General features: G+C 42.2%; 1 long non-coding RNA gene across 4 annotated transcripts in view; it reads right to left on the bottom strand.

Annotated features, from left to right (window-relative positions):
* LOC123567179 (uncharacterized) overlaps positions 1-27,209 on the bottom strand; it is a 164,318-nt gene that overhangs the window by 104,239 nt on the left and 32,870 nt on the right. For 3 of the 4 annotated variants that reach the window (XR_012418603.1, XR_006689988.2, XR_010578279.1), the window contains exon 2: positions 16,981-17,162. This is a non-coding gene — a long non-coding RNA (uncharacterized lncRNA). Of the gene's footprint in view, positions 1-16,980; positions 17,163-18,387; positions 19,159-27,209 lie in introns of those variants that run through there. The other variant, XR_012418604.1, reaches the window with a different exon arrangement.

Raw genomic sequence — 27,209 nt, 5'->3', positions numbered from 1 at the left:
TGTTAGTGCCTCACATTATCTAGGAATGCCCTTTGGTTTGCCTTGGTTTTTAAAAATAACTACGTTGAAAACTCTCTCACCAATTGCCATCCAAAGCCTTGGATTACACATGATTAATTCTCCCAAAACAGCCTGCATCTTCTCCTATAAATATCTAAAGATTCTCTGACTGGGCGTGGTGGCTCACACCTATAATCCCAGCACTTTGGGAGACCAAGGCAGGTGGATTACTTGAGGCCAGGAGTTCAAGACCCGCCTGGCTAACATAGTGAAACCTCATCTCTAGGAAAAAATACAAAAATTGGCCGGGTGTGGTGGCACACACCTGTAATCCCAGCTACTAGGTAGGTTGAAGCACAATAATCGCTTGAACCCGGGAGGTAGAGGTTGCTGTGAGCCGAGACTACACCACTACACTCCAGCCTGGGCAACAGAGTGAGACTCTGTCTCAAAAAAATAGATAGATAGATAGATAGATAGATAGATAGATAGATAGATAGATAGATAGACAGACAGACAGACAGACAGATAGATAGATAGACAGACAGATAGATAGAGATGGATTCTCTATACTGAAATACTCGTACTGACTGTTTTTAAGTATGTCTTACGGACACCTAGAGTAAGAAAGGAACGTGTCTCGTATTTAGATGAATTCCAGGAAATGAAAGAATTGGGGATACTGAGAAAATTGCTTAAGTCTCTTTCCTAGTCAAACCGAGTCAAAGCACTGGGACCCCTACTGTGGCTTCCAGGAGGCGTCTCCTCCCCCAGCATCCCCAGCCTGCGCTCAGCACTCTCTTGATGTGGTCTCATGGGAGACAGCATCACTGTCACCCAACTGTCATTCATGAGTTTATATAAATGTATATAACAAAAAGTTAGGCTTAGCACTGAACGAAGGGACTGCACAGTTTTCACTACCAGACATGGCAGATACGTCTGCTCTTAGCCACGCTGAAGAGACTGTGAAGTGCATTTGCAGAAGGAAACAGTAAAAGGCAACGAAGTTGAGGCTGAAATTATGAGCAGACAATTCCACACATACCCAGAGTGACACTGTAATTAGCCAGGGTTCTCCAGAGAAACAGAACCAGTAGGGGATAGATGGGTTAGATAGGCAGAAAGAGAGAGAGAGAGAATAGATAAGATAGATAGATGATAGATTAGACAGCATAAATTAGACATATAGATGATACATTAGATACATGATAGAATAGATACATGATAGATAGCTTAGATAGATAGAAAGATAGCTTAGATGATTGATTGATAGATAATTAGATAGCATAGACTGGATAGATGATAGAATAGATAGACAGACAGACAGATAGATAGACAGACAGACAGACAACAGATACATAGTAGATAGATTAGATAGATAGCTGATAGATTTGATAGGTAAAGATAGATACATACATACATACATACACAGATGATAGATTTGATAGATATGGTAGATTAGATAATAGATCAGATAGACAGATAGATTAAATAGGTGATACATATATTAGATATATAGTAGATAGATGAGATAGATAGATAGATAATAGATTAGATAGATAATAGGATAGATTAGATAGATGGATAGATTAGACAGGATAGATTAGACAGATGTTATAGATGATAGACACATAGGTAAATAGATTGATAGATTAAATAGATGATAGATTAGATAGACACATAGACAAATAGATCAGATTGATAGATTAGACGACAGATTAGATGGATGAATGGATAGATAGATAGATAAATGATAGATTAGACAGATTAGATAGATAACAGGATAGATTAGATAGATGGATAGACAGATTAGATAGGATAGATTAGACAGGATAGATGATAGATAGACAGATAGATTAGGTTGATAGATTAGATAGACAGATGATAGGATGGATGGATGGATGGATGGATAGATAGACAGACAGACAGATAGACAGATAGATAGATAGATAGATTAGGTTGATAGATTAGATAGACAGATGATAGGATGGATGGACGGATAGATAGATAGATAGATAGATAAAAGATAGATTAAATAGATAATAGGATAGATTAGATAGATGGATAGACAGATTAGATAGGATAGATTAGACAGGATAGATGATAGATAGATAGATTAGGTTGATAGATTAGATAGACAGATGATAGGATGGATGGATAGATAGATAGATAGATTAGGCTGATAGATTAGATAGATGATAGGATGGATGGATGGATGGATAGATAGATAGATAGATAGATAGATAGATAGATAGATAGATAGATAGATAGATAGATAATTATCAGGAATAGCTAGCTAGCTAGCTAGCTAGCTAGCTAGCTAGCTAGCTAGATAGATAGATAGATAATTATCAGGAATTGGCTCCTTCTCATGGAGCCTGAGAAGTCTCACAATATGTGGTCTGCAAGTTGGAGACCCAGGAAAGCCAGTGCTATAATTTAGTCTGAGTCCAAAGGCCTGAGAACCAGGAGGATCAATGGTGTAAATCCCAGTCCAAGGACTGGAGAAGATGAGATGAGATGTCCCAGCTTAGTGAAGCAGAGGAAAGTGGATGAATTTCTCCTTCATCTGCCTCTGCTTTATTCAGAGCTTCAGTGGCTTGGATGATGCTTGCCCACATTGGGAAGGGCAGCTGTCTCTTCTGAATCCATTGACTCAAATACGGACCTCATCCTGAAACAAACTCACAGACACACCCGGAAACAATGTTTAATCTGGGCATCCCACGACCCACTCACACTGACACATTAACTAGCACAGGCGTCAACTGCACTTTCGGGCACGTTTCAAAGAGTGAACATACACTTGAGAAAGTCATAGCTTGGAGCCTCAGTTTCTCTACTTGCATAGTGGGAGTAATGATGTCTAAGTAATGATGTCTAATTTCCATTAGATGAAGTTTAGATTTATTGAGAATAGATCCAAAACTATGCACAGTTACTGTGCACCGTGTACATGAGCAAGAATGTTTGGGAACATGGTCAGCTCAGTGCCTGAAACAAACAAACCAAAAAAACAGGTGAGTACTCAAGATTAAATAGAGATGTGCAACCCATTTGTCTTGAACCTGAGAGTGACGCCCACAATGAACGTTAAGTAGAACCTTTCCATGATGTTCTTACTGAGTCTGAGGCCCAACAGCTGAAGACCCTGCTTTACAGATGGCCAGGATCATCCCTGTACACCTGAATTTTGAAACTCTCAACCCAGAGCCTAGGTCTGAAGGAGAAGGCAGGTGGGTCATTGAAAGAAAAGAGTATGTTCATGGAGTAGAGAGTTGTGTGGCATTTCTCCTTATCTCTACACATGGGGAGGGAGGAAAGAGGCCACTGGTCCTAGTCTGAATGCTGGAAAGAAGGTGAACCTACCTCTTGAGACTACTGGCTTGATAGCTTGCAGGACATCCCAGCAGAGCCCAGGGAAAGAGTTCTTGGGAAAGCCTGGTATGACCCCCTGGAGCTGGTGGTGCACACCGGCTGAAGACTCTGGCCCAGAGCCACTGAAAGTTCAAGACTGGCTGCAGAAGCCTACCCTAGGACCCTTGAGAAGGAGGAGGGCCTCCCATACAGCAGAGAGGACTCCCCTCCAGAGTCTGTGGGGCAAAGACAAAGGGGCCTCATGCACCATAGTCAGGTTAGAGTCCCAGAAAGACCCTCAGCCAAGAGTACAGTGTGTAGCGAGACCCTAAGGTGCAGACCACATGAGCAGAGTTTGAGGGGCACATAAGCTCTGTCAGAGAATGTGTGGCCTGCATTGTACTTGCTTCAGAGAAGGGGCAGGCTTGAAACATACAGTGGGCAGAGCAGGTGTCTAGAAGCCCACAAAGATGCCCCATAAGAGGGAGCCAACTTTGGGGCATTCAAATCATGGATGAGAACATTTTACCTTCAGTCTACATGTTTATTACCATGATCATCACCATCACTACCACCATCACCATAATCATCACCACCATCATCACCATCACTGTCATTATCACCATGATTGTCACCATCATCACTCTCATTATCACTGCCATCATCATCATCTCCATCATTAACACCATCACTATTGTTATCACCATCATCATTATCACTATCATCACTACCATCACTATCACTATCACCATCACCACTATCATCATCACCATCATCACTATCATCACTATCATCACCATCACTATCGCCATAACCATGATAATCACCACCATCATCATCACCATCACCACCATCATCGCGATCACCACCATCATCATCGCCATCATCACTCATTATCATTACCATCACCATTATTATCCCCATCACCATCGTCACCACCATCACCATTGTTACCGTCATCATCATCATCACTATCACTATTACCATCACTATCACCATCATCACTATCATCATCACCATCACCACTATCACCATCACTATGATTATCACCATCACTATCGCCATAACTATTAACTATCACTAGTCTGTGTCACACTTCAGCCCATATGCACCACCAGCTCCATGGGGTCATCCCAGGCTTTCCCAAGAACTCTCTCCCTGGGCTCTGCTGGGATGTCCTGCAAGCTATCAAGCCAGTAGTCTCAAGAGGCAGGTTCACCTTTCCAGCATTCAGACTAGTGAACCACCATCATCATCACAATCACCATAATCACATCACCATTATCACCATCACCATCATAATCATCACCATCATTATCACTATCATCACCATTATCATCATCACCTTCATTATTATCATCGCTACCATCAAGATCACCATTATCATTATCCCCATCATCACCACCATCACCATTGTTATCATCACTACCACTATAATTATCACTATCACCATCATCATCATCACCTTCACCATCACTATCATCACTGACATGATCATCACCATCATCTACCATCACTACCATCAACTAATGAATTATCTTTTACTGTCTGTGGACGATTATCCTAGGACAAGATTTCTCTATCTTGGCACTACTGATATCTGAGGTCTGGATAATTCTTTGTTGTGGGAAGTTGCCCTGTGCACTATAGGACATTTAGTAACTTCCCTGACCTCCACCCACTAGATGCCAGTAGCAACTGCCCCCTCTAGTTGTGACAACCTGTAATATTTCCAGACATTTCCATATATCCCCTGGTGTCACAGTAGCCCCTGTTTGAGACTCACTGCTCAAGGACCATTTGCTCTTACTCTGAAAGCAGGATCCTATGTTCATAGACTCACATTCCAATGCAAAAATGAGCATGCCTGTATCTGCCTGTGGTGGGGCATATGGGGAAAGGCAGGATTGAATTTAGATTCTTATGCAGCCTACCAGGGACATCATATGGCAGAGAACATCACATTGATTATTTTTTCATGTACACTGAAATTGGAAAATGTAAATCCGGTGACACCTTGTGAAAACCCAGATAGAGTCACCAGTGTGAACCTGCTGGAAGGATCGAGAGTCATGATGACTTGTCTCTGTTGTCAGGACTTTAAGTTACAGATTGAAAGATTCATTTTACCCAAATGCCAAACACCAATTTTGAAAACACACTCAAACATTTCCCTTCCCCTCAGTTGTGTTCAGACACCCTCTGTTCTTTGATGTCACTGCTGAATTCCAAAATTGCCCAGTTTTACTTGGGACTCATCTTCCCTGATGTGATGGTTGGAAGTTGGGAGTTAATCAGCTTCACCTCCCCCAGCTGTGAGGAGATTCGGAGACTGGTGGTATTGGAAGGAACGTGACTCACTGAAAAGACATCACGGAAATGGTGCAAAGGGCAATTGAAAAGCTGCAAACAGCAGAAACTGCCGAGATGCCTGCAAGAGCTTCAGATCCTTAATCTTCATTTTCCACTTCTTTGATCTGCACTTTGATTAGCTTCTCATTTCTCCATCTGTTTGAATTTGTCGTTATTAATTTACAATAGATTTCCTTGTGCCCTTATTCCAACTGTTTCTCTCGAGTCAGTGGAGTTCTGACAATCAGAGGACCTCTGAGGGGCAGGTGAGCGTGGAACAGCGTGTCCACATCAGCACAGATGTCCAAGAGCACTGTTCGGTGGGGACAGAACAAAGGCACAGCTCCCTCCTCACACCAGGTATATCCCATGCTGTGTGACATCTTCTGGCCTCACTCTCATAACCATTGAGATGCCTCAAATAGAGCTGTCTTCTCGGAAACGCTGCCAGCTTCCCATCTGGGAGACTAGGTTGACGACAGACTCTTGATGTCTAACAGAGACCTATTTTTGTTGAATACTTGATGCGGCCCCCGGGGGTAGGCAAAGGAATGACTGTGGGGGTAACAGGGGAAACTGAGGCACAGGAAGACGCCCAGAGTGGAGCATATCCTTTTAATTTACACCACGCCTTCCAAACTCTTTCTCCTTTAGCTCCAGGAAAATCTCACACTCTTGGAGGTCTCCGCCTCCCATGCACCACTGGGCTCTGTCCTCGGTGCTGAAATCTGCCACCTAAGGCCACATCTCCGGACTCTCATTCCCCCCCTCACAGTGACATCTTGGGGACCTGCACCCCCTATCACTCTTTCCACCTCTATGTGTGAACTCACCTGGGCCAATTTCAAAATTCAAGAAGGCGGCCTCATGGCCTTATGTGCACAGATCTTACAAGTGCTTATTAGGATAAAATTGTGCCTAACTCCTGGAGGACCAACTTTACCGCACACCCCAGTTCACCTAAGTTTCGATTAGGCCCAGATGTATTTTTCGCCTACACAACTTCCAAGAAAAAAAATGCAAGAAGTGCTCAGCTCTGGCTGAGCTACACCAATTTAAACAATTTAATTTTTTTTTTTTACATTGTCAAGTAGAACACGTCAAGTAACTCCTTGGTTAAATTATCATGTAAGGCCAGTCCTGCTAATTTTCTCGAAACCAAGTTATAATCAGCCTCAATGTGGTTTGGCTGGGTCTGTCTCTTGAGGTTGAAAGCCATTTGCACATTATAAATAAAAGCTTTCACTTCTCATCAAGATTTTTAAAGTCTTGAAATCAGGTTGCAACCCCAGCAAAATGTTAAATGCAGACAACACTCAGAGGCCTGGAGTAACTTACTCGGAGTCTCTCAACTGATAAAGGCCCCACGCACTGGTTCTCTAGCGGAGGTCGGTTTGGCCTCAGAGCCCTCTGGCCACTCCTCTAAACCTGACCTCTCTGTGTCCCTCCAACTCCACGACCCACGTCCCACACTCACTCCTTTCTTTATGCCTCAGAAGCACGGCCAACTGGAGCGACTTTCAAAGGACCAGCGTGATGCAGGAACATTCAGACATGGCTTAACAAAACCCACATTATTATAGTTTCAAGCATTTTTATTGGTTTTACAACAGTCACAACAAAACCTGAAGCAACCCTGACTAGCAGGAGCTGAGGCGTGGGCTAGAGCTCTCCATGCCGCCCTACGCTCAATTCTCTCGTCCCTTTGGGCTCGAGGGGCCATCATGCCTCCCACCGCCTTGCAGCTGGTGGGACCATGTGTCTAGCTCTGTGATGGTCCTGAGCAGCTGCGGGACAAGCCATTCGGGGCCAGAGCCCTCGCTCGCTGGTGTGATTCCCCCAGTGCTCTGCTGCCTGGCCACCGCAATCCTAGATTTACATGGAGGGTGCTTAGGGTCAGAGCAGCCTGAGGAATTCTGAGCCAAGTCATGGGGGATGATTACCTGAGAGACAGAGGGACTGGCCTGGATTTGCCTGAGTGAGAAATAAGCTTTTGACACGTCAACCCACAGAGATCTGAGGTTTCTGGTTACTGCAAGAAGCCAAGACCGTCCCCACTGATCTCACCCTTACTGTGTCACAGACGCCTGCTCCAGCTGCCTCATCCCCTCCTGTGTGCACAGCAGACCTGGAAACCAGTGTCTCCCAGTGTGCTGACTTTCCAGATAGCGAAACCAAGTCTTGGAGAAGTATGATGACCATTCTAAGGTTACACAGCAGAGCTTGGACCCCTACCTGGGCTCATCTGAATCTATAGCTCTCAGGTGCTCTGCTACCCACCAGCCTTTATGGATGCCCAGCCTTTCACAGCCCAGGTCTACTCACTCTTCCCTGAATACTGTTCCTGTAAGCGGAGTTTAACTGAACCCTGAGTGGCCCATTCCTCATCCCACCCTTCCCCCGCTTCGGGTCAGCCCCAACACTATCCTCGTTCACCCCGGTTGATCCTAGGCCATCAATATCTCATGTGTTAAGACCCTACTAGTTTTTCAGAAACCTTATAGTCCCACACCCAACTAAAAGTTCAATCGCCAATCACTTGAGGTCAGGAGTTCAAGAACAGCCTGGCCAACATGGTGAAATGCTGTTTCTACTAAAAATACAAAAAGAAAAAAAATAGCCAGGTGTGGTGGCACGTGCCTGTAATCCCAGCTACTCAGAAGGCTAAGGCAGGAGAATCACTTGAACCCAGAAGGCAGGAGTTGCAGTGAGATGAGATTGGGCCATTGCACTCCAGCTTGGACAACAAGAGCGAAACTCTGTCTCAAGAAGAAGAAGAAGAAGGAGGAGGAGGAGGAAGAGGGAGAGGAGGAGGGGGAAGAGGAGGAGGAGGAGGAGGGGGAAGAGGAGGAGGAGGAGGAGGAGAAAAAGAAGAAGAAGAACAACAACAACAACAACTCTGAGCCATCCCAGCCTCGAATCTAAGTGATTTCCAGGAGAAAACTCGTTGATCTGGGGTAGTGATATTGATCACATAATCTTGAGTCCACCCAACACAGGTTCTAATCTCAGATGCCTCCTTTAACCATGTGATCTTGAGCATGATAATGAACCTCTGCACCTGTCAGTTTCCTCCCTGTAAAATGGGAATAATAATGATCCCATCCATAGACATTAAATGAAGAAACCCATGTAAAAAGCATGCCAAGTACCCCACATACTTAAACTTCAAATAATAAGAGGGCATTGCAACCCCTTTGCTGTCATAGGCCTAAGCTGTGGCTAACCCTGCTGGATTAGCCCTGCTGGATGGGGGGATGGATGCAGCAGCCCTGCCTCATCAGTGATGGTAATGATGGTCATGATGATGACAATGGACAAGACATTGAACCAGGACATATTAGACTCCCTGCCATGCCAACAACCCACAGTACTTCTCTTCTTGCTCCTGTGGCTTCTGTCTTTATGGCATTTCATGTTATTTCTCAAAATCACCAACAAGAAGAGCCCAGAAGGAGTGAGTGAGTCAACAAATGAGTGTGGGTGGGAGGTGGCTTTGCAGGTCACAGCCAGCACCACAGATGGGTCCATGGTGACTTCTTTGGCAACCGGCCAGGTGGGGCCAGATGGGCAGCACAGGGAGGTGTGTTGTGCCGTTTCACTCTCCATTCCTTACACATGGAGTCTCATGATGTTCGCTTTTGTCTGATTCGAAATGGAAATAGCCTGACTTTGTGGCCAATGAGAACTGGCTTGAAATGTGGGCTCCATCCCACGCAGGTTTGATGGGTTTTGTTCTTTTCTATACTCATCTAATTACTCCACAGACGCTTACTGAGTGTGTGCCACATGCCAGCCCTGTTCCCACCCATGTGCACGACAGAAACGGGCCAGCCCTCGTGAGCTTCCAGCCTGGGGAGCACCCATACAGTAATCCATCATCAATAACAGTGAAATGCACACAGCGTGCAGTAAGAAGGTATAATCGTGGTGTGAACCCTGTCCGCTCATAATGAAAAATCTGACATTGGTTGGATAGGTAGAAGCTGAAGAAGACATGGGGAGATGGAAGACGGTGGAGACGTCACAGCTGCAGAGAACAACAGGACCCACGGCCCCACTGAACAGAGGAGGGGAGCTGGGGATGACAAAGAACAATTAATTCCAGGGAATAGGGTCACATTTCATTTTTGTTTTTGTTTTTGTTTTTTGAAATGGGGTCTCACACTGTCTCCAAGGCTGGAGTGCAGCGGCGCAATCTCAGCTCATTGCAGCCTCTGCCTCCGGGGTTCAAGCGATTCTCCTGCCTCGACCTCCCTAGTAGCTGGGATTACAGGCAAGCATCACCACCCCAGGCTTAAAAAAAAAAAGAATTATCTAGAGTTCTCTGCACAAATTATACCTCCAGTATTGGAAATGACGTGAAGACGAAATAAACAGAAGACCAAACTGGCTCCATGTGTGAAGAGGCGGGAGTCCTACACCGCAGAACAGTTTGGCAGGAGAGACTCCTCACGTTTGTTGCCAGCCTTTTTGCTTCTGTGATCTTCAAGACACTTGCCGCATGTGTGTCTAGACTGTGGCTGTGGTCTGCAAATCGTGTAAATGTCTGCTGTCCATTCGAAAGCCCAGTTACTGCTCAGTCGCTGCAATTAAGCAATTTTCTGCTTTTGAGGCACCGATAATAATTAGCTTCTGAACTTTTATCTTCCACTGTTAAGTAGCATCGTCCACTTAGATGACCACAGCCTTTTTGCGAGGGAGAAATTTTGCAGGTCTCTTCTGTTATGTTGTAAGGAATACAGTAAGAAAAATTAATATCCAGCTTCTCCAATATCAAATCTGTATTATTCAGGGGTCTCTAGAAAGACAGACCAGTGAGATATGAATACCTATATATGAGAGAGAATTTATTAGGGGAATTGGCTCCCACAATTATGGTGGTTGGTAAGTCCCACAACAGGCCGTCTGCAAGCTGGAGACCCTGAAAAGCCGGCAGTGTGGCCCAGCCCAAGTCAAAAGGCCTCAGAACCAGGGGAGCGGCTGGTAACTCTCAGTTTGAGGCCAAAAGCTTCAGGACCTGGGGCCTACGGTGTAAGTCCTGGAGCCAAAGCCAGCACGCCTGGAGCTCTGATGTCCGGGTCAGGAGAAGAAAAATCTGTCCCAGCTCTCGGAGAGACACCAGTTCACCTTCCCCATCACCTTCCACACGTGTTCTCTGTAGGCCCTGGCCAACGGGACGGTGCTCACCGACGTGCAGGGCAAATCTTCCGCGTGCAGTCCGCCCAGATCCACACACCCATCTCCCCCGGAAACGCCCTCACGGACACACCCACCACACTTTTAGGTACTCCTTAGTCCAGTGAGGCCGACAGCTAAAATGAAGCCTGTAAGGTCGCTCCTTGTCCGCTCAGCAGCCATATGCGTCTCTTTAAACCATATAGATTTTCAAATAATGACAGTAGCAAGGTAGTAGTTCTCCCTGATTAACACGATGCAACAACCCTACACACAACCGAAAACGCACCAATCCCTTCCCCGGAAAACGGCTTTCAGGATTTCAGCCATTCGGGATCTTAACGTTTGGGGATTGTGACTTTGGGGATTTTGGACGTTAGGGGTTTTTAGACTCTGGGGATTTGGGTCTTTCGGGATTTCAGCATTCAGAATTACGGCATTTGGGATTGTGTCTTTGGGACTATGATTTGCACCAGTGTGTGTGTGTGTGGGGGGGGTGGGGGGGAAACAATTAGCTGAAGGGAAATAAGAAGATTTCTGTTTATTGGTTGGTTTCCATTTCTCTTTGGTTTGTTTCCATTAAGTTGAAGACACTCGTGTACAAAAGCCCACAGGAATGATCTAGTTGAAGACTTGTCTCTTGGACAAATTATTTGCCTTCACTTAGTTTCAAATTCCATGTGGGTAAAATTAAAATAATCATACTTAACTCAAGGAGCTTTACTAGAAATTAAACATGTGTATATCACTCAGAGATCTTAGGAGCAGACATTCAGTTAATGGTGCAATTATTATTCAGATCATTCTTACTATGTCTCACCTACCAGACTAAAAACAATACAAGTGCAGGGATGTGGCTCATAGATATTTTATTAATTTTAACTTTTAATTTCATATAGTAAAATGGACTGTTATGGTGTACACTTCAAAGAGTTTTAGCATGTAGAGATTCACCCGACCACCACCACAACCAGAACATAGGACAAGTCCATTGCCCGCAAAATTATCATGTCATGTCTCCTTATAGTCACACCTCTTTTATCCCTAACCCTGACAACTACTGATCAGCTCTCCATCCCTGTAGTTTTGTCTTAGTTAGAACATCACACGAATGGAACCACACATAATATGTAACCATTTAATACTGGCTTCTTTCACTCGACAGAATGTCTCTGAGATTCGCCCAGGTGGTGTGTATATCAATCATTCATTCCTTTTCATTGCTAAGTAGTATTCCATTCCACAGCCCAAGTTTGTTTAACCATGCACCTGTTCAAGGGTATTTAGTTTGTTTGCTCCCATATATCCTCTTTGGTGAACTGCTTTAGGTTTTGAACAATGATGAATCAATATAAAAACATTGATATAGAGATCTTTATGTGGACAAAAAATTCTCAGTCTGCTTGGGTAAACACCTAGGACTGGAATCAATAGGTTATATGGCAAGTGAATGGTAAGCTTTAGAAGGGGCTGCAAAACTATTTTCTAGAGTGGCATCACCATCTCGCATGCCTACCAGCAATGTCTGAAAGTTCTATTTTCTCTACATCCTTGTCAGCACTTAGTACTGTCAGTACTCTCTATTTTGGCCATTCTAATAACTGTGCACTGCTTCCTCAAGATGTTTTAATTCACATTTCCCAAATCAAATACTAATGATGTCCAAGAACATACTTTGTTTAACTTCTTCCCAACTTGTTAAGGTTTGTTTTCTGACTCAGGGCATGTTCCATGTGCACTAGAAAATAATGAATATTCTACTGATATTGGAGGATTACAAAAATCATACAATAAAAAGTTACTAGACAAGAAGAGAGGCAAGAAACTATGACGGGTGATAAAACATATATGATAGAAGAAGACCCACATGAGATTCTCATATTGGAGTTAACAGACAAGATTTTAAAATAATTGTCATTATTTAAGAACATATTTAAGAACATAGAGAAAATGGGTGAAAAAGATGGAGAACCTTAAGACAGAATTGGAATCTATAACAACACATCAGAGGGTTATTCTAAATTGAAAAATACAATAGAAGAAATCTTAAAAAGCAGTATCTAAAACTAGAAAGTAAAATAAAATAAATGAACCCAATGGTATCTAGTTGGTGACATAAATACAGGAAGAGTGACTACTGCAAACAACATTAAAACACAGAAATTCAGCTGCACAGCCCCGGTGAGATCTGCCCTCATGACAAAAGTCACTGCAGAAACAAAAGCCTGAAGCCATTTTCCATCATCACAGTGCTTCTCGGTGCTGAGACCGATATTCTAAGGTTCCTACGCTTGTGCTGCGGGGAAAATTCTGTCAGTGAAAAATGGGATTGGGGCCTCAGTGAAAGGAGATACAAACGTCCTATTTGTGAATTTTAATTTAATTATTTAATTTGGTGAATTTAAATTAAATTAAATTAAAGACAATGTAGCCCTGAATTTGAAAAATAATTGTCACAAGAGGTCATGAGGAATTTTTATCTTTAAAAAATGCCTATTCACTGACTGGGTGCAGTGGTTCATTCCAGCACTTTGGGAGGCCAAGGTGGACAGATCACTTGAGGTCAGGAGTTCGAGGCCAGCCTGGCCAACATCACAAAACTCCATCTATACTAAAAACACAAAAACTAGCCAGGCGTCATGGTGCACACATGTAATCCCAGCTACTTGGGAGGCTGAGGTAGGAGAATCACTTGAACCCGGGAGGCAGAGGTTGCAGTGAGCCGAGATCATGCCACTGCACTTCAACCTGGGTGACGAAATGGGAATCCATCTCAAAAAAGAAAGCCTATTCACCAGCTTCGTCTTTTGAAAAGGTCTTGAATTACTGACTAAGTCAACAGCAAAGAGTATAAATCATAGTACTTAAATATCATTCCCATTAACACAGACCATCATTCTTCGAAAAAATCGCTGTTTCCAAGGCAGGGGCAGAATAAATACAAGATGAGCCTAAACATTTGGACCTCCAGCTTCCATAACTGTGGGAAATAAGCTTCTGTTGCATATAAGCCCCCAGCCTATGACATTTTGTTACAGCAGCACTAAACGAACCAATACAGTGACCATCCCCTTTATAACTACATATTTTGTGCTGAAACTAAACTGTGATTTTCCTGACTGTAAAAAGAATACAGAGTAAAGACTTCATGCAATTCCTAAACTTAAAAAAAAAAAAAAAAAAAAATTCCAGGCCACTTTAGCATTCCCTAGCAGCTTTGCAATCAATCCCATCTTTCACTCAGCGTACCAGCGATTCAGCAAGGGGTTGAAGTCATCTCTTGCCTTCTAATCTCTAAATCCACGCCAGATCAAATGGGCACAATAAACACCAGCACTTTTGAGCCAGAGACTCACAGTAATTGCATTACAAGCCTGGCCAGCCCAAATGTTTGGGGATCTGGGATAAATAAAAAAGAAATAGCTTGCAAAGTGATCTCCAGTGTTCCATTCCTGGACGGTGCTGAACCCTGCTATTCTATTTGCATGATTTAGCGAAAGGAAGTTTGCATTGATATGTAAATAGTAATGCAAGTAGTTTACACTGGAACACAAAAGCAGGAAGCACTGCCTGTTATATTTTATAGCCATTTGGCTACAGCCTTTGTTGCTGCTAGAAAACACAACAGCAATTATGCTGGACCTACAATTTAAATAGCTCTGTTCACACAAGTGTTTCAGGAATAACATTTAACAATGGAATTGCTTCGCCATTTGCATATGGTGTTCTTGTTTGAAGGTGTATTCTGAATTTATCGGGCATTTTTATTAGCCCTCAGTGTTGAGTTGGTATGCGCATCTTGTAGAGAGAAAAAGGTCTTCAGCAGAGAAGACTCTGAGTGCATGAAGATAAATGGCACCCACTGTTTCAGAAGGTGGCTTAGAAGGACGGCTCTGAGTGCACGTTTCATTATTATGGGATAGAGAGGACATCCATTGCATACTCAGACCTCTGCGAGAGTGTCCAGATGACCCGAGTACTTCTGAGATTCAACTCCTTGAAGAGCGCCACTGATCTGAGCTGCAAGTAAGGATCTGTGGAGGACAGGCTTGTGGGTATTAAACACTTGTATTCATGACCCAGAGTCCTGTGCCAGCTGCATGAAGGAGGTGAACCCACCTTTGCAGAAATTTTATCAATGTGAAAATTATGACAGTGAAAGAGATCTGATGTCACCCACCCCGCTCTTGCCTTTAGCTCTCAAGCTGCCTTAATCAGTCCCTGGCTTAGACCTAGCTAACTTTGGAAGACCTTTAGGTTATAGTTTAGATGATAATAGGCCGTCCCCAAAGTTCAACAGCTTTTGCCTTTGTAAAGCTAATGAGAGAGGCTCGGGCTAGGTGAAGGAGAGGCACCTGAGTCCTGCTAAGGCACAGACTTAAAGGATTGCCAGCCATTATTCTAGAGGATATCCGATTTCACTAGTTACTCCTGCAGATAACATCACTAGAGTAGAACCTAAGACGGGTCTTTTGAGATGTCTTTTCAGGTTTTTTTGCATGTCTGACCCACATGGTTCCACCTGGAACTGCCAACCACTTCTGTGGCCCCAACCACAGGCAACTCAGCTCTAGCAGACAGCTCCCACCCACTGTGATTTCATCTCCACCCCAGCCAAGGAGTAGCAAGCACCCATTTTCCAGCTACCTCAGCTCCACTCCTATGATTTAAGCCCAGCCAATCAGCAGCAAGCACCCTTTTCCCCAGCTACCCCTACTCCCACCCCCTATGATTTCATCTCCATCCCAGCCAATCAGCAGCAAGCACCCATTTCCCAGCTACCTCCACTCCTTCCCCCAAACTACCTTTGAAAAACCCCTAATCCAGGAGCCTCGTTGAGATCAATCTGAGTAATAACTCGTCTCCCACATGGTGTGACTGGCCTCACCTCAATTAAACTCTTTCCTTACAGCAACGCCGTGGTCTTTATTTGTGCAGTGGGCAGAAAGAACCCCGGTTCTTCCGCAGCAGGCGGAGATGCCATCGCAGTGTGTTCGGGGAGCCTGCCCTTTCTTGTGCCCCCCAAAAGAGCAGGGGCAGCATTACTGACAGCTTGATGGAAATGCAGAATCTCAGGCCCCACCCCTGACGGATCTGCTGAGTCAGAATACGCATTTTAACAAGATCCTCAGATGGTTGGTGACCACAAGTTTGAGAAGCACTGCTGTCATATAGAGATAATTGCAATATTACCAGGAGTGAGAAATACATTTACATGGAAACCAGTTACCCATATGTTAGATGCAGGAAGTTCCTCTTCAAAGGTGTAACTTGTTCAACTTCCTTGTTGTTTGTTCCTGAGAACAACTTCCTTGTACCTCCTCGCCCCTAGTTACCTGCTTAGTTACCTGCTTTGTAAACAACTCTTCCCGCCAGTCCCGATCTGTAACTCACATCCCCCTTTCCCTTCCTTATTTGGGAAAAAAATTCACAATAGCCAATTGGGTCAGCTTAGACTGTGCAGTCCAACCCCAGCCCGTGGGGGAATGACACAGAGGTAGGGACTGCATTAGAGATAAAAACCCCTTCCCTCTTTTCTTTGGTGTGCTCTTGCAGCAGCCAAGAGCATGAGCAACACCCTTCTGCAGAAGTAAATTTGCCTTGCTGAAAAGTCTTTTGCTTGAGTGCTTGTTTTCCTTGCAACTCCAAGCTCTTATTTCCAACACACATATGCATATATGGTGTATTAGTCCATTCTCAGAGTGCTATAAAGAACTACCTGAGACTGGGTATTTTATAAGGAAAAGAGGTTTAATTGATTCACAGTTCTGCATGGATGAGGAGGCCTCAGGAAACGTACAGTCGTGGTAGAAGGGGAAGGGCAAGCAAGGCACATCTTACATGGAGGCAGGAGAAGAGAGAGAATGCAGGGAGAAGTGCCACACAGTTTTAAACCATCAGATCTGAGAACTCAGTCACTCTCAGGAGAACAGCAAGGGGAAACTCCACCCCGCTGATTCAATCACCTCCCACCAGGCCCCTCCTCCAACACATGGAGATTACAATTCAGGAGAGATTTGGGTGGAGACACAGAGCCAAACCATATCATATGGGTACACCACACTCAAAGTTTAATGACAGATTACTTACTCTTATTATGGCTGATGAACTATGATATTTTCTGTCCCGCTCCATTTCATTCTGCTCTGTTTTAAAATATCAGTAACAACTCTCTCAATCAATTTCATAACCGATTAATGGATGGTGACTCACAGTTGTAGAAACTCTGCTCCAGGATTTCAGTTTGGCAATGTGAGTATCTGGACTGCCTCCTGAAGACAAAAAAAAGAAATCAGATAAAAATTGTTTTAATTAAGTGCATCCATTAACTAACAAATAAAGCAAGTAATGCCTGAGCCAAAAACTAAAGGGCAACAAAAAAAAAAGAGATGGGCAGAGCACGAAACCTAGTTTTTACCTTGAGGTCATTTGTGGTGAACTTAAACATTAATTGTCAGGGCCTTCTAAAAGAAAGAAGGCAAAACCAGAATCTTTCCAAGATGGGGACATCACATGAGACCCTCCCTCCCTAACAGGACCTTATAGGTGAAATACAAATGCCCAGTCCCCACAAGACAGTGCAGGAAGAGGTCTGTCTCTAAATGTGTAGGAAGGGAAAATTTCCCTCTAAGTATTCTTAACAAAAAGTCAGTTCTGGTGTGGATTAACAGCCCAAACTCGCTAACTGCATGGTCCAAACAACATGTCAACTAAGCTTTCATGTTAAAGAGACTCTGGACTGTATTTCCCTCCAAATCCCCAAAGACAAGTCAACCTAAAATTATCAAACTGCTCAGGATCCAGGTTTCTTCAAGCACAAAGTGTGAGGACAGCCATCCAGGGACATGGGACACCAAAGAATGGTGGGCAGTGCTCCCCATGTGGGCAGTGCTCCCCGTGTGGGGAAAAGGAAGGACCAGTTATATAGGCAAAAGCAGAGGTGCTGAACAGTTACGACATTTTCCATAATACAAACAGGAGAGATTGGACTGGCTACTCTTTTTTTATTATTTTATTTTATTTTATTTTATTTTATTTTTATTTTTATTTTATTTTTGAGACAGAGTTTTGCTCTTGCCCCCAGGCTAGAGTGCAATGGCATGATCTTGGCTCACTGCAACCTCCACTTCCTGGGTTCAAGCAATTCTACTGCCTCAGCCTCCTGAGTAGCTGGGATTACAGGTGCATACCACCACACCCAGCTAATATTTGCATTTTCAGTAGAGACGGGGTTTTACCATGTTGGCCAGGCTGGTCTCCAACTCCTGACCTCAAGTGATCTGCTCAACTTGGCCTCTCAAAGTGCTGGGATTACAGGCGTGAGCCACCGCCCCCGGCCTGATTCGCTACTCTTGATTGCACTCTTGGAGGGTTGCCTAACATTTTAGTGTAGAGAGGTAACAGCCACAAAGGTCTACTCTCTAGTTTGAATGAGGAACAGGTAGTTGGGGTCACGTACAACATCTCAACACACAGGTCAGGAAGCAACGATCATACCTCAGAGAAGAAAAACAGCCAAGTTATATGATTCCACTTCTAGAGCTTAACGTTTCCCCTTGGCACGATGAAATTTTATTTTCTTTTTACAGAGACAAACACAAATTCTCTCTGGAGCAAACCACTTCCATCCCAGGGCTATGGAACATCTCATAGGAAAAGTTTCAAAACAGGAAGCACTTCCTGGTGAACCGAATCACAAAGTAGACAAGGAAAAAGGGACAGTGAGCAAAGCGGGCAGAAAAAATGATGAAGAGAATTAAAAACAATAAAAGACCCAGACCAGTAACATGTTCCAAGAGATAAAGACAGATTGTGAAGGTGAGCAGCAAGCAAGCAGAGTTTGAAAGAAGCAAATGTAACCCCTGAAAGTGAAAAACATCACTGTCGGAATTAATAATTCACAGGACAGATTTAATGCCTGATTAGGCAAAGCTGAAAAGGGAGGAGGATGAGGAAAGGAGGGAGAATTAACAAGTTAGACATTAAATCAGAATAAATTATACAAAAAGACATTAAGACAAAGAGACGGAGACTAAGAGGGGTCAGGAAGCACAAAGGCAGAGTGAGAAGGTTTAACACACATTTCATTGGAACTCCCAGAAGGAGATGAAAAGAGACAGAGACAGTATTTTAAAAGATAATGACTGGTAAATTTCCAAAAAAAAAACCCTATAAAATCAATTAAACATATCAAAAAGGCCAACTACTTCCAAACAGAACAGATATGAACAAAATTTGCACAGAGAAACATCATAGTGAAATTATAGATCATCAAAGATAAGGGAAGATCTGAAAGTAGCTGGGGAGAAAAGAGAAATTACTTTCAAAGAACGTTTAGCCGAAACGCTGATTTATCAGCCTCAGCAACAGAAGCAACAAGATGGCTGAATGAGACCTACAATGTGTTGAGATAAAATAACTGTTAATATAGAAGTCTATCACTGGAAATAACATCTTTCAACAAGGATGAAATTTAGACTTTTCAGAAAACCCAATATACACATGGTGTGCACCAATATACCCTATCTAAAATTGGTACAGAATTAAGTATATATTTCACACAGAAGGACAGCGTTATCAGAAGGAAGGTCTGAAGTGGAAGAGAAGAAAGAAGTGCAAAGAAATTGGGAAATGTGGGATAAACTTACCTCTGCAAAACTAGAGTAATAATATCTCATGGAGTTACAAAAAAAGAAATATTGGATTTTTGACAACTAAGGTAGATAAGTCAGACAGAGTTGACTAAAATATTCTGAGGTTTCTGTGATACATGAAGAAGGCTTAGGAGATTGATTTTATAGTTTGATTAATTAAGTGTATGAGTGACAAAATTTGTAGACTAATCACCAAAATAATAGAAATATAGTGTACAATGCCCAAACTGTTAGAGAAAAGTTTTAAAGGGGAAAATTCACTGCAGAATAAAGTAAAAATGGAGGGAAAACAACTAAAGAAAGATTAGAAAAAAAACACAACATATGAGAGTGATTACACTGTCAGATCTATTACCAACTCACACAAATGTACACAGCACAAAAACTCCATCAGAAAGACAAAAACAATCAGACTATAGTCAATAAAATTCAACTATATTTCACTAACAAGAGTATGTTAGGTCATTCTTGCATTACTATAAAGAAATATCTGGGGTTGGGTGCAGTGGCTCATGCCTGTAAATCCCAGCACTTTGGGAGGCTGAAGCAGATGGATCACCTGAGGTTAGAAGTTCGAGACCAGCCTGGCCAATATGGTGAAACCCCCATCTCTACTAAAAATACAAAAATTAGCTGGGCATGGTGGTGGGCACCTGTAATCCCAGCTACCCAGGAGGCTGAGGCAGGAGAATTGCTTGAGCCTGGGAGGCAGAGGTTGCAGTGAGCGGAGATTGCACCACTGCATTCCAGCCTGGGTGACAGAGCAAGACTCCATCTTAAAAAAAAAAACAAAACAAAAAAACACAAATATCTGAGACGGGGTAATTTATAAAGAAAAAAGGTTTAACTGGCTCATGGTTCTGCCGGTTATACAGGAATCATGGCGGCATCTGCTTCTCGGGAGGCCTCAAGAAGCTTCCAATCACGGCAGAAGGCAGTGGAGGAGCAGGCACATCACATGGCAAAAGCATGAGCGAGCAAGAGAGAGAGAGCGAGAGAGAGAGAAAGAAAGAAATGCCACACACTTCCAAGCAGCCAGATCTTGCAAGACATCACTTGCTATTGTGAGGACGGGGACTATTGTGAGGGGATGGGGCTAAACCACTCACAAAAAATCCACCCGCATGATCAACCATCTCCCACCAGGCTCCAGCTCCAACATCAGGAATTACAATTCAACATGAGATTCAGGCAGAGACATGTATCCAAAATATACCAAAGAGTAATAAGAAAAATATAAAAGCATAGGAAAGTTGAAAGATAAAAATTATATAGTGAATCTAGTTAAATTAATATCGGAAATACATTTTAAAGTTATTAAAGGCATTATTAAGAAGAAAAAGGACCACTATATAATGCTAAAATTTTCAAGACACCAGGAAGTTGTGTTTGAAAATGTTTCTATACCTCATAATGTAGTATCAAAGTGAAGAAAGCAAATGTGAACCCGCAATGATGGAGATACCACTCTCAGTAACTGACAGAACAAGCAGAAAAGGAATCTGCTAAGAAAAGAAAAGATCTAAATAGCACAATTAACAAGCTGCACAGAACAACTGAAGAAGGGACATTATTTTAAAACACACCAAGTGTGTTGGTGAAAGTGGCCCCCAAAATCCCAAATTTGGTGAATCTACAAATATAATAACTTTGATGAGTCACAAACAAGATAATTAAAATGAAACACCAAGGCACAGCAAGATCAAATTATTAAAATGCAAGGGCAAAAATAAAATCTTAAAAGCAGGCAGTGAGAAATAATACATTACACACAGAGGAACAATGATGCGATGATTTCTGATTTCTCATCAGAATCAAGAGAGATCAGGAGACAATGGAAATACATCTCTAAATGAGAAAAATGTCAACCCATATGCACACATAAAGAAAGTAACTTCAAAAGTTAAGGTAAAACAAAATATTTTTACATGAATCACAACTGAGAAAATAAATTGCAAGTAGATTTTTCCCCTACAGAATATTGCTTAAGAAAGTTTTCAAGCTGAAGGGAAATGATATCTGTGGTCTTTTGACAGACGTCAACAAAAGAATATAAATTTTCAGAAATGCTAATTACGTGGATATATATAAAAGAATTTTTAAATGAATATATATATATATATGAATGTCTGTTTTGGGGGTCCCTGAGTTCACCCTTGATTTTGATGATTCATGGGAGGACCACACGGGACTCAGAAACAGTTACGGTTATGGCTACGGTTTATTACAGCGAAAGGAGACAGACTCAAACAAACAAAGGAACAGGTACATAGAGCTGAGTCAGGAGAGACCAGGCCAAGCATCTAATTTTCTCTGCCCAGTGGAGTTGCATGGACGGTACCCACTTAATTCTCCCAGCAACAATGTGTGATACCGCGTGCAAAGTGTTGCCAATTAGAGATGCTCGCCTGAGCCCTGGCGTCCAGGGATTTTACTGACGGTCAGTCACATAGGCATGGAGTCCCCAAAAGATTGACTTCAACTACCCAGACTCCAGTTCCCCGGGAGGATAAACTGATAAAGCATAGCCCAAGGCCTCAGGCATAACCCCCAAAAAAGCATTCACTGTGAGTCCCATTGTTAACATGAACCGTTTGATCAAACTGAATCAGGGACGCCCAAGACTTCAGGCATACAAAACACTCATATCAAGCAGGATGCCCCCAGGGCTCAGAGTTAATCTAGGTTAAGGTTTAGCCCCAAATACGGCCATTTGTTGGGAATGTGCAGGCTTTGAGCAACTCAGACCTACTGAGTTAACCCTTTTCTGCACAGTAGATAGACATATATAAATATACACATACAGTTTTTTTTTCTTTTCTTAGTTTATTTGAAAGACATAGAATAGCAAAAATATATAGGAGATTTATAACCCATACAGCAGTAATGCACAACAGCAGAACAAAGGACTACCCTGTTATAAGGATCCTCTATTTCACAAGAAGTCTTATCAACTCTAAGTAGATGGTGGTGTGAACCCCGAATATCTGAGACTGTTCTCAGTTTAGGAAGTTTATTTTGCTAAGTTAGGAACGCATGCCCATGATACAGCCTCAGGAGGTCCTGACGCCATGCGCCCAAGATGATTCAACCATACTTGGTTTTATACACTTTAGGGAGACATGAGACATCAATCGATAGATGTAAAATGAACACTGGTTCAGTCCAGAAAGGCGGGACAACTGGAAGCAAAGGCTAGCAAGTGGAAGTGGGGAGGGGGCTTCCAGGTCCAAGGTTGGTAAGAGACACATGGTCGCATCTTTTGAGTTTCTGATGAGCTTCTCCAAAGGAGGCCGTGAGACATGCATTCATCTCAGTGAGCAGAGAGTGACTTTGAATAGAATGGGAGGCAGGTTTGCCCTGAGCAGTCCCAGCTTGACTTTTCCCTTTAGCTTAGTGATTTGGGGGCTCCAAGATTTATTTTCCTTTCACAGGGGTACATAAAAAATGCAAATTTAGAGCAATCAGTTAACATTATGCAAAGAGAAGTGCAAAAATGCCAAGAGGAGAAATTAAAAAGACCAGAAAGGTTAAGAGCACACAGTAACAAAACGAAGAAAACCAATCTGAATTCACAGATGTCATGATTATCAATATAGAAAAACCTAAGAAATCAACAAAAAATTATTAGAACTAATAAGTAAATTTATCAAGGCCTCAGGATATAATTTAATATATAAAAATAAATTGTATTTCTATATACTGCCAATAAACAACTGTAAAACAAACATTTTAAAAATTCTATTTACAATAGTGTCAAAAAACATGCAATTCTTGGCAGCAAGTTTAACAAAAGACAGGTACAACTATACAGAAAACTAAAAAAGATGGTGAGAGAAACTAAAGATGTAAATAAATATGAAAAGAGACACCATTTTTAAAAATTAAATGATTAAACATTTTTAGACATCAAGTTTCCCTAAATTGACCTCTAGATTCACTAGATGCAATGTGATCACAAGTATAATCTCAGCAACATTAATAAAAATAAAAATAGGCTGGGCACAGTGGCTCACGCCTGTAATTCCCAACACTTTGAAATGCTGAGACAGGTGGATCACCTGAGGTCAGGAGTTCAAGACCAGCCTGGCCAACGTGATGAACTCCCATCTCTACTAAAAATACATAAATTATCTGGGCGTGGTGGTGCGCGCCTGTAGTCCCAGCTACTTGGGAGGCTGAGGAAGGAGAATCACTTGAACCCGGTGGAGTGAGCCGAGATCGCACCGCTGCACTCCAGCCTAGGGGACAGAGCAAGACTCTGTCTCAAAAATAAAATAAAACAAAATAAAATAAAACAACAATGCTGAGGACTCACACATCCTGAATTTGGGGCTTACAATAAAATTAAAATAAAGAAGACACAAGGATAAGGATAGACAAATAGATCAATACAACAGAGTACTGTTCAAAATAGATGAACAATTAGAGGGTCCATTGACTTTTTTGGCAAAGGCACCAAAGCAATTCAAAGAGGAAATAAACTCTCTAACAAATAGTGCCTTAACACACCCGGATATCCATATGGAAGAGAAAAGTGAGATTTCTGGCTTCCGGAGTGACATGTGAGCAGTATCACTTATGTTTTTAGAAGAAGGAAAACTAGCTGAACAAATTGAAAATCAACAATTCTTCTTAGAGCCATTAGAGAACTGCAGTCACGGGGCAAACTGCTTCCCCAAAGTCAGAGAGACAGACAGGTGGATACAGAGAATCACAGTTTACCAGGAGCAGCAGTTCACGAGCGGAAACCTGCACGGGATCCGATATTGGGGTAGAAAATCCTAAGTTGTAATTGAAAAATTGTTGGAGGCTCAAACCAAAACCATCTGAGAGTTTAAAAGTCCAGAGAGGCGGAATTTTAGTGGGGAGGGGACTTCCACACTTTCGTTTTACCTCCAGGAGCCCCACCAGGGTCCCACAAAGAAGACAGGAGAAAAGAACCTCGGGTGCTTCCAGCAGGTGGAGGCAGAAAAAGCAACCAGAGGGTTCTGTTCTTCTCAATGAGTCCTGCCCTCAGAAGAAGCTGTTTTACCAGAGCCAGTTCGACAGGGGAGCTAACCAACCTGGGAGAAGAAAGTGGCCAGAGGAGTCTGACTCCTCTTAGCTCCTTAGTTCCTGGCCCCTCTTAGTCTCCATCTCTTTGTCTTTCTCAGTGTATTTGTGCATAATTTATTCTGATTTAATGTCTAACTTGTTAAAACCCTAACTCGGGCTCACTGAAAGACTGAGCTAAACATAGGCCTATATAATGCTCCCTTCCCTCCACACACACTTTACCACCACATCAAGAGGGCTCCTGCATAATGGCAGGGGATTACAGCTAAAAGAACCATAAGTCTCCGATATACACAGTAACTGGTGAACAATATAATTGATGACTATAGCTTATGGATAGATGAAATGAATGACAGCACTGTTATAAGAGACAGGAGGAAGGAACAGAAAACATTGTTTTAAAGTCTTTGCACTACCTGTAAAATAGTTGATGTTATTTTAAAGTGGACTTCGCTTATTTGTAAATTTAAACTGCTGACTCTAAAAAATTGTTAAATAGCATAATTGGCATGCTAAGAGAGAAGAGAAAATGAATTAGATAAAATGCTTAATTAAATCTAGGGAAGGTGACAGAGTACGATGTTATATACGTGTAATCTCAGCACTTTTGGAGGCCAAGGCAGGTGGATCACTTGGGCTCAGGAGTTCAAGACCAGCCTGGACAAGGGAGCAAAACCCTATTTCTACAAAAAATACAAAACTTAGCCAGGCATGATGGTGTGTGCCTGTAGTCCCAGCTATCCGGAGGCTGAGGTGGGAGGACCATTGAGCCTGGGAGGTCAAGGCTTCATTGAGCTGAGATCACACCACTGCACTCCAGCCTGGGTAACAGAGTGAGACCCTGTCTCGAAACAAACAAACAAGCTGGCAAAAAAAAAAAAAAATGGAGTGGAAGTAACACAAAAAAAGAAACCATAGAAAACAAAAACATATATGGTAGATATTAATCCAACTATATTAAAAATCACTTTAAACATCAATGGTCTAAATACACCAATTAAAAGACAGAAGCTGTCACAGTAGTTGAAAAAAAAAAAAATAAGACCCAAGTATATGTAGTCTACAAGAAACCCACCTTATATGTAAAGACACAGATTAAAAGCAAATGGGTAGAGAAAAATATTGCATGCTAATACGAATCAAAAGAAAGCTAGAGTAGATGCATTAATTTCAGGCAAAGCAGACTTTATAGCAAGGAAACTTATCAGGATAGAGGGGGGCATTACATAATGATAAAGGGCTCAATTTTCCAAGGAGATATAATAATCCTTAATTTGTATGTGCCAAATAACAGAGCATCAAAACACACGAGGTAAAAACTGATAGAACTAAAAAGACAAATAAGAAAAAAAATAGCATGCATCCTTATCTCACACAATACACACAAATTAATTTCAGATCTATTACACAAATAAACATAACATGAAACTATAAAGCAATAAGATAAAACATAGTGGAATCTCATTATGATTTGGCAGTAAATAAAGATTTCTTACACAGCACTTAGAAAGCAATAACCATAAAACATTGATAAATTGGAATTGTTGAAATGAAGAATTTCTGCTCATCAAAAGATACTGCTAAGTAAATTATGCAAGCAGAGAATGGGAGAAAATACGTATAAAATATATATCTGACAAAGGATGTATATCTGGATAAAAACACACATACCTTTCAATAATAAAAAAGACAAATAAAGAAAAATGGGCAAAAGATGTTAACAGACACTTCACCCAAGAAACTATATGAATAGGCAACAGACATTTGAAAGGGTGTTCCAAATCATTTGTCAGGGAAACGCAATTAAAACAACAGTGAGTTACCATTACATACCCACTACAGCAGGTACATAGAAGGAGACTGGCACTGTGAAATATCAGTAAAAATTTGGTGCAACTAGTATGCTCATACATCACAAATGGGGATGTAAAATGTCACACTCACTTTGCAAAAAGGTTACAGATTTCTTATAAAGCTAAGTATTAATATATGCATTTTAGCTCAGCAATTCCACTGCTAGGTATTTATCCAAGAGTAATGAAAACGTATGTTTACGAAAACACTTGCCCACAAACATTCGTAGCTGCTTTACTTACAATATATAGTTATCGGTCCAACACAGTTATCTATGAATAGGAGAACGGATACAATTTAAATCTCAAAGTATGGCTGGGTGCGGTGGCTCACGCCTGTAATCACAGCACTTTGGGAGGCTGAGGCTAGTGGATCACTTGAGTTCAGGAGTTCAAGACCAGCTGGGCCAACATGGCAAAATTCTGTCTCTACTAAACATACAAAAATTAGCCAGGTGGGGTGGTGGGCCCCTGTAATCCCAGCTACTCAGGAGGCTGAGACAGGAGAATCCCTTGAACCTGGGAGGCGGAGGTTGCAGTGAACCAAGATTGAGCCACTGCACTCCAGCGTGGAAGGCAGTGTGAGACTCTGTCTCAAAGAAATAAAATAAAATAAAAATTAAATAAAAACAAGTTTTAAAAAATCTGCGCAACATCTTTACCTCATTTTTCCAGCAAAGTGAGTGGCTTTGGTGGCCAAATTATTGACTCACAAATTTCCCTTAAACCTGTTTGGTCTCTGGCAGCGACACTG

This window comes from Macaca fascicularis, chromosome 10 (genome assembly GCF_037993035.2).
Source record: "Macaca fascicularis isolate 582-1 chromosome 10, T2T-MFA8v1.1".
NCBI lineage: Eukaryota > Metazoa > Chordata > Mammalia > Primates > Cercopithecidae > Macaca > Macaca fascicularis.
This window is presented reverse-complemented; position numbering and strand designations above follow the sequence as displayed.